General features: G+C 31.5%; 2 pseudogenes across 2 annotated transcripts; both read right to left on the bottom strand.

Moving 5' to 3' along the window:
- Nucleotides 1-2,695: 2,695 nt before the first annotated feature.
- LOC120085072 (F-box/kelch-repeat protein SKIP30 pseudogene) lies at nucleotides 2,696-5,165 on the bottom strand (annotated as a pseudogene). Of its 2 annotated transcripts, none has more exons than XR_016532527.1 (2): nucleotides 4,988-5,165; nucleotides 2,696-3,890 (listed from the first exon to the last, which is right to left on the bottom strand). The product of XR_016532527.1 is annotated as an F-box/kelch-repeat protein SKIP30 pseudogene, transcript variant X1 (transcript). The 2 variants fall into 2 exon arrangements; XR_016532528.1 differs by having other exon boundaries at nucleotides 2,696-3,894; nucleotides 4,988-5,148.
- On the bottom strand, nucleotides 4,879-8,748 carry LOC150033707 (serine/threonine-protein phosphatase 7 long form homolog; annotated as a pseudogene).

Genomic DNA, 8,748 nt, shown 5'->3' with positions numbered 1-8,748 from the left:
TATCCCAAATCTAAATCACCAAATCACAATACTTTTATCCTCAAGCCAAATTATTAAGGATAAAATCTCAAATTAAAATTTGGGCATTTTTCAAATTTTATCTCAAATTCAAGTTAAACTTATGTACTAAATTCATAGTTTGATTGACACATCAATTGCAGTCAAATTCAAGAACAAATATATTTGGATTTTAATTCCAACTTTATATTTTTCGATATTTATCCACCCATATATGTGCATAAATCTCGAAAGGAGCATTTGTTGAATAAGAAATTTTGAACCAATTAAAGTTGCCACGTCATTTACTAAATTAATGACGAAATTCCAAATCATTAAATTTGGGCTCAATTAGGGGTTGACATTTTTTTGAATTGACGTTGAAGACAAATTTCGATGACGTCATGTGGTTTTATTTGAATCAGATAAGATTAATTTGACTTAATTTGATATTATTATTTGCGTCAAAGTCCAACCAAGCCAAAAAAATAGGTTGAATTTGATCCAAATGTCAAATCAGGCTTAAATCTGATTAATTGGACCCAAAGACCAGACCCGTGGACCAACCAAGTCCAAGTCCAACTAATTGTGCTCAAAGGCCAGACCCATGAATCAACCAATATAGGTGGGCTCTTCTCATTTTGAGGGGTCAGCATTTTCTACATTCAGAGTCTAGAGATAATTCATCAACTCAAAGACTCCTGAAGCTGCACTCTTAGAAGACAGAAGACCCTTGCATTCACCCAACCGAGAGAATTAGAGGATCAAGTATTAGAGATCGAACCACATCACATCTCAACATCAACACCAACTCAAGTTCAACTCCACGAAACATGTTTATCTGGAAACCTTGTGTGAACAAGCATATCTATTAATAAAAACAATAATACATATGCAATTTAAAAATATATAATTAAAATGTTAAATTCTCATAATTGGTAAAAATTAAAATTTAACGAAGAACATCATATCTTAAATATTATGACATATAAAAAATTAAAGAAATAAAGTCTTAAACTTAAATAATGGGACACAAGGCAGGGTTGGTGAACTTCCCCGTCCCCGGCCCCGAATTGCAAATGAGGAAGAAAAATCCCCACTCCTTCCCCCTTCTCCATGTATTCGGGGATTCTCCACCCCGTTCAGGGCAAGTCCCCACGGACCCCTAACCCCATGAGTTGTTTGGACATCTCTAGGCATTATCCAACTATTTCGATTAAGAGAGTTTAAATAAAATGAAACAAGGTTTGGAGATTTATCCTCCGATTAGATTCAATAATATTTAAGAAATGATTTTAAATCTTGCCATTTGAAATTCGTGAAATGATTTATTTTATTTGAAAAAAGATTTGAATGAATGTATTTAAAATTTTATATTTGGATGGGAACCAAAAAAGAAAAAAAAGTTAATAGTTTACTAATATAAATTTTTAACTAACGATGTGTTACTTAAAAATTAGTAAATTAACAATTTATTTTGAAATTCTACGAAATCCAACCATTTTAGTCCGAAAAGTTTAGAACATAATTTGAAATAACTTTAAATTTCAAAATCATTCTAATTCTATTTTTTACATTAACAAAAAAGAAATTCATTTGAAATCACCCTCGAAATCATAAAGTTCCAAAAAGTTCCAGATGGTAATTAAATATTTAATTTTTTTTTTTATCTTTTTTTTAAGGTATTGTAATTAAAATGTGAGGTATGGAAATCTAACCTTTGACTTTGAAATCCATAGTACAAGTACTATGCAGTTATGCTTTTATAGTTCCTCCTTTAATTTTATTTGTCTTTTTCATTACTCGATTAGAAAGATTATTAATTCCTCCTTTGGTTTTGAAAAGATCTTTTGTTATTCAAAATATACCACTAGGACATTTATTCAATAAAGAATTCGAATAAATTTCCGTAACTTTTCTAAGATTTTATCTTTGAAAAGAGTTGGTACATTTGACAACCACTCGAAATAAAGTTTGGAAAACTAAATTTATGAAATTAGTTGGTTTAAGAAAACTACTTGAAATCAAACTTTTTTTTAAAAAAAATAATTTTTGAATATTTAATAGTTAATTTGTTCCCAACTTTTATAATAAATGTTGGCCACCTTGAACAAAAACCACCTCTGGTGAAGACCACCGGCCGCCAACTCCAACAATCCCTTGAACAACCAACTCTGACAATGGTTGTCAGCTCTAGTGACCTAACTCTAATGACCAATAAGATCGACCATATGCTCAAAAATAAATAAAAAAATAAAAAAAACTCAACCAAGAAAAGTGTTTTCAAATACAAATTTGAGACTATTAGTTTATAGTATTTAATATTTGACATTTATAATAGACAACAAAGCAAACCAAACAAATTTCAAAATAAAAATAGTTTAAAGAAAGTGAAATACATGAGTGTTTTTATTTAAATTGCTTTTATATAAACAAATTCTAAAAAAATGTTTAAATGAAAATGACTGTTTTTCAAACAGATCCTTCAATCACTCCTCTCGAGTCTAGACCAAGATTACTCCTTTTGAAAACACTCAAAGCTTTTCAAAGGAAAGAAAAAACCCCTCCATGGCATAACACAATAATCCTAATTTGAAATTTTGAATTTGCTTCAAAAAGTAGATATAAAATTCTCTCAGTGCAATACTTTTCAAAAGAAATCCTCCCAAACAAGCATCCCCTCAAGTCATTCTCCATCTATGCAACCTTTCATAATAATTCCAGTGACAAGAAAACACAGAATCCAACTCAGTCATAAAATCAATAGAACAGAAAAGAAAAGAACAAAAAAAACATACAAATCTTAAACCCTCAACGCTGCACAACCAAGAACAGTTCCATATCCTCGACTCATTGGAGCAGTATTAACCCAACATGTCCTCAGGTTGCTGCACAGTGTAAGAACATGCACGTCAGAAAGATATTCGTAATCGCGGTCGGTGTAAAGTGTTCCTCCAATCACATACAGTTCGCCCCTAAAACAAATCATCCCCATCCCATCATTGAGATTAAACTGATCTGCTGAAATAACAACTTTGCTGTTTTGTCCAACCTGCATGAAGATATATCCTTGGCTCATAATGTAGATTACATCTCGATCAGCAGTCATCAACCAGATGTGGGAAAACCAATTGTAATCCTCAACTGTCCACCTCCACTCCACACTGTCAAATGTTTGAACTATGGGCAATCCCTTGTATATGAAATGCAATTTTCTTCCAACTACTACTCCCATACAAATGCCTGAATCACAGGATTGAGGCAGATCAGGTAATTCAATCCAAACATCCTTCACAGGGTCATACATTTCTGCCTTAGAAGTTGATTCAAATTTTCTATTCATCCCACCTGCCACAATGATCTTTCCATCCAAAACGCCACAAGCAAACAATGCACGTGACTCGTGCATTGGTGCTTGTTGCTTCCATTTTCGAGTCATAGGGTTGAAGGACCATACCTCGGTGCATGAGAAATCTTCATCAATTGATGGATCAATAGTATTTATCAAGAGACCACCAAGAATAAACAGCTTTTGATAAGTGGAGACAACACCAAAATAATGCTTTCTTCCCCCTGGAAGTTCAGGAAGTGTGACCCAAAAGTCTTCAATTGGGTCATAAAACTGCCATTTATTTTCTTCATCATGACAGCATACAAATAGCAAATCCTCAACTGTACCACACTCCCATCGAACTCTGTAAATTTCGCCACTACAAATGACATCTCTCCAAGACCGGCAAACGAGCTCCAACGTGGGGTGGAGGTAAAATGGAACAAAAGCGAGGCATCTAAGGGCAACGTCGTGAGGAAGACCTTCAATCAGGCTAGACATGTTCTTCAATTCCAGAGTATCTTCTGTACGTACCGATCAGTCTCCACTCTCCACACAATAACTAGCTAGCCCAAAACATCAACAAAAATACAAGAATATGAAATGAATAAAAGTAAATCAGCACCCTCTTCTGGTCTCAAAAAGAATATATAAACTATGGAGGAACTAAGATTATATAAGATATCATAAAGAACCAGGGGAATCTTCATTGCTGAATGTTTAGAATGAAAATAAGTGAACTGTTGGGAGCCCTGTAACGTGATTGGTCATCTCTCTAGTTATAAAGCTTTCAAATATGAAAACTTAGGGCTTGTTTGGATTGATTTTCTAAGTGGTTACAAACGTAGTTTTTAGCGAAAAAAATGTTTATAAGCACTCAGAAAGTAAATTCATACAAGCCATTAATTTTGCATATGAGAAAAGATTCATGTGTTGATAGATAACCTTTGTCCATTTAATAAGTTCATTTTTTCATTCTTTTTTCATAACTTTTATTGAGAAAAAAATGTGAGAAAAAAATGAAAGAATACACAGGAATATGAAAAAAAGAAAAAAGCAGCACACAAAAACAAGAGCCCAACAATAGAATATATAAAATAGTTACAAAAAGTCTTGAAAAATATAAGTACTTTCAATGAATAGAGTGTTGCATGCAAGGACTTTCCAGGTGTCTTGAAAAAGTCTATTATGAGAAACCAACCAATGCAATGGGAAAAAAAAATGTAGACAGAATTTCTACCAAAACCTCCTCACAAATCTTTTTACTCCTTTTAACACTAAAACAGAAAATGGTTTCTACTTCTCAATGTGTTTAACAATTTGACAAGCGAAATAAGAAAACAATGTCAATCCAGGACATGCAGAATTTCAATACACAAACACCAACAGAAAAAAAGAAGTAAATAAATGATATAATTAAAACCCCACAATCCATTCAGGTCATAAAACAAAAGCAAACCTAGAAAAACGTACAAGTTGATGGGGGAAAGTCATGGGCATTCAAAATTCAAAGCAGAAAATGAGTAACAAGATTAAAGGTAAAAATAAGTTTAAACAGGAATGGTTTTGTTGGGAGGGCTGTAAATTAGATCAATATTGGGCTGCAATTCGGAAAAGAAATGAAGGAGAAATATAGAAACAGAGTGATTTTAAATTCACCTGAAATCTAAACCATGGAAGAGGAAATGATTCAGATTGTTGAGGAAGAAACAATTCTCTGAAGTCCAGTGATCCACAGAAAGACGATGATCGGCCTGCACAATCAGGCTAAGGAAAATTTTACAAATTACCATGTAATAAATACTTCATTCTTTTAGGGCAAATTTGTGAGATTTTTGACAGATATTTATTTTCATTTTTGTTTTTTTTAATTTAAAATATTATTATTCATACCATTTTAAAACTCATTTGATGACATTATTAATTAATTAACTATTAAATATAAATATGTTATTTAAAAGAAGATTTTCACCGACAGAAAAAAACTATCAAGCTATTTACAAAACTAACAAAATAATAATAATAATAATAATAATAATAATAATAATAATAAATACTTATAAAAGTTTATAATTGATGGAGACCGATAGAAGTTTATCAATATATATCCTTGATAAAAATTGATAGAAGTCTAAAATGACTAAATTTTGCTATTTGTAAATAGTTTCCTTATTTTTCTAATTTTTCTAATTTTCCTTATTTAAACATAATAAATTTCGACAAATGCATTTATCATTAATATTTTATGATATTTTAACTATTTAATATAAAATTTATTAATATTCTAATTAATTTAATATTTAATTCATTATTTTTAGCAATTAAACTAGATAATTTAGTTAAATGTTTAATAAAAAATCATTTATTTATACTTTAAGTGATTAAATAATAATTAATATAAATGTATTAAATAATACTAAATTTAATTTTGTTATTCATTCTCGGGTTTGGTTTAACTTTTCAAATATTTAATTTTGAAAATAGGTTATTTTAGAAAAAAAAATTACATGTTTGACAACAATTTAAAAATAGTTTTTGAAATACATTTAAAACCATTTTTATCAAAAAAATTTAAATAAAAATGACTTTTCTAACCAACATTATTTTTTCTAATTAATCCAAATATGTCCTTAATCATACTTCAGGACTAATTACATAATTTTATAAGTTTATAGACTAATTAAACCCAAATTACAATTTAAGACATTAAATTTGTAATCTTACCTGTAAAAAAAACCTGCCAAAAGAAACTGCTAAAATGGAAGCCGAAAGCCACGTTGACCAGTATCCACCCACTAGCAGGAGTTAGTTATCCCAATATTTTCGTCTTTTGCTTTTAAATGGAGAAAAAAAATATTTTTTATTTTTAAATTTTATTTTGATTTTGATGTACTTTACATATTTCAAAATGTGATATTTTTTTTTTTGAGATTTAAGTTTTGTTTTAATTTGATTTATAAGTCCAAAGTTTATATTTTTAATATCGATTTTTCATTAAATACTCGATTTAATTTTTTACGTTAATGTTTATTAATTAATTTAAAATAATTATGATGACATTTTAAAATGAATTTTAATAGTGATGAAAAAATAGTGAAACCTAATTAATTATATTTAATTAAATTATTTCATAAATAAATTTAAAATAAGATAATTGTTTTAAATGACCAGAAGAAGTTAAAAATATAGTGTTGTTTCAAACTATTGACAAAAATTGGGTATATGGGAAAGTATTTTTAAAACTATGTGGGAGTGGAAAGTATTGACAAAAGTAGGGTAGTGAAATCGTGTACGGGGTATACGATTACCATGTGGCAAAATCGTGTACGGGGTACACAATTAACATTTAATCCAGTCAGCACCACGTCGGCTGACTTGGTCGACCAGTCGCATGGAGAATTGTGGACCCGGTCCACGATGTGTTTTTCTTTTTTTTAAAAAAAAAATAGTTTGACTAATTTTTTTTTTAATTGAAGATGTACAACAATATTAAGACTTTAGGACCGGGTCCACAAATTTCTTTATTATTAAACTTAATTATATATTTAATCTACAATGAAAACATACGTATTCTGCACTCATATTAAAAAAAAAAAGATGTCATGATATTAAAAAAGATTTACAATTAGTTCTTTAATTTGAAAATAAAAGTTTACATGAAATTTAAAGACGACCCCCCGGCCCTTACCCCTCATGGGGGTTGTCTTCATATTCCTCTAAATTAGGTTCACCCCACTGTCGTTGTTGTCTACGAAGAATACGTTTTCGATCGGTGTCAGCAACATTAAGTTGTCTTGTTTGCTGAATAATACCTTATATGTTGACCAATGTTTGCTGACCCATTGAACCCAACTCTGGTAAGTTGTGCTGCACTGAATATTGTTGTACATTTTCAATAAAATCATTCTGTACAATGAAAAAAATAAATATTAAACAATATTCATATTATATATATGGAAAATGTCTGATTTTAAATCTTTTACCATGCAGTAATAGTAAGCGCTATCAGGTGTGATAAATCGCCTCGTGATTGAATCGTACCAAGAAAAGTAGTCATCTGATACAGTTGGCCCATTTGTTAATTATCTTTGTGCACAACAATCATGTCGTCCATGCCAGTAGGATATATATTTCGCATGGATTCGACGCCAGTCTTGGTTGTGCTTACCTCTCAAATCAATCTGGTATAGTGTTGGGAGTGTATAGGACAAAAAAGGTATCGTTTGTCACAGACCGAACGGTCTCAACACATGATTTGGATGATGCCACTCTACTATATGGAAGCATATAAGAGGGCTAACGGTCAACCAGATGTCTTCACCATCATGACAGTAATCAGGTAGTGATGACCAAATCTGTTGTGTGCATGGCGTCCAATTAATCTGACAAAAAAAAAAGAAGATAAGTATACATCCAAAATGTTTTAAATATTCATTTATATATACATTTGTTACCTGATTGTGCATCAGTTTGTCAAATATTTTTCGGTACACGAGCAATATATTTACTGATTATTCGGAGGCAGTTAATACACCACTTCATTTAAAATTATAAAAAATACAATTGATTTATATTCTTACATAAAATGGTAACAAAATAAATATATAAATGAAATAATACCTAGCACTAAGTGGACGATGATCTGGGGCCTGTAACTGGACTTGTGGTGCTATAATTGGAAATCTATCATAAGCCCATACCTGTAGTAATATCAGTGGCCCTGCTATTTCTAACGTTTGTGTATTGGTAGCCCGACAAAGTTCTCTATACAACCATGCAAGACATGCACCACCCCACGAATACGTACCAGCATGCTCGAAATCAGACAGTAGCGAGAGGAACATGAGATGCACTAGAGTATTTGACTTGTCAACGAACAAAAATCCTCCAATAAGTTGCATAATGTATGCTCATGCATACCTACGTATGCTGATGTCGTCAGCATCGAGAGGTAATTCTGGAAACTGGGACGCCAACCAGGGGATACTCAATCTTGAGCCTTTCAGATCATATGGTAAAACGCCTAGTAGCTCTTCACAAACATTCTTCCAATCATATTGTAGTGAACCTGTCAATTGTTGCCTGTCCATTTGTAACCCAAACTATATGGCAACATCCTGCAGCGTGATTGTACATTCCCCACAAGGCAGGTGAAATGTGTAGGTTTCTGGTCTCCGACGCTCAACTAAAACAGTAATGAGGTGCCAATCAAGCTGGATAAATACGATTTGTGCAATCTCAAGAAAACCTGCTTGTTCAACGTAGGGAATAAAGCAGTGATCAAATGGGATAGTATGTTGTGCAAATGCCTCCCTTCTCCGACAACTCAAAACTACTGTAGAAGAACTATCCCATACTGATTGTGAACGATGCGTATTTTATTGATATAGTTGTATAGGATTACAAGGACCAGGCTCCAT

This window comes from Benincasa hispida, chromosome 9 (assembly GCF_027475165.1).
Source record: "Benincasa hispida cultivar pf3 chromosome 9, pf3_genome.v1.1, whole genome shotgun sequence".
NCBI lineage: Eukaryota > Viridiplantae > Streptophyta > Magnoliopsida > Cucurbitales > Cucurbitaceae > Benincasa > Benincasa hispida.
The sequence above is the reverse complement of the archived record's forward strand: the minus strand, read 5'-3'. Positions and strand labels throughout refer to the sequence as shown.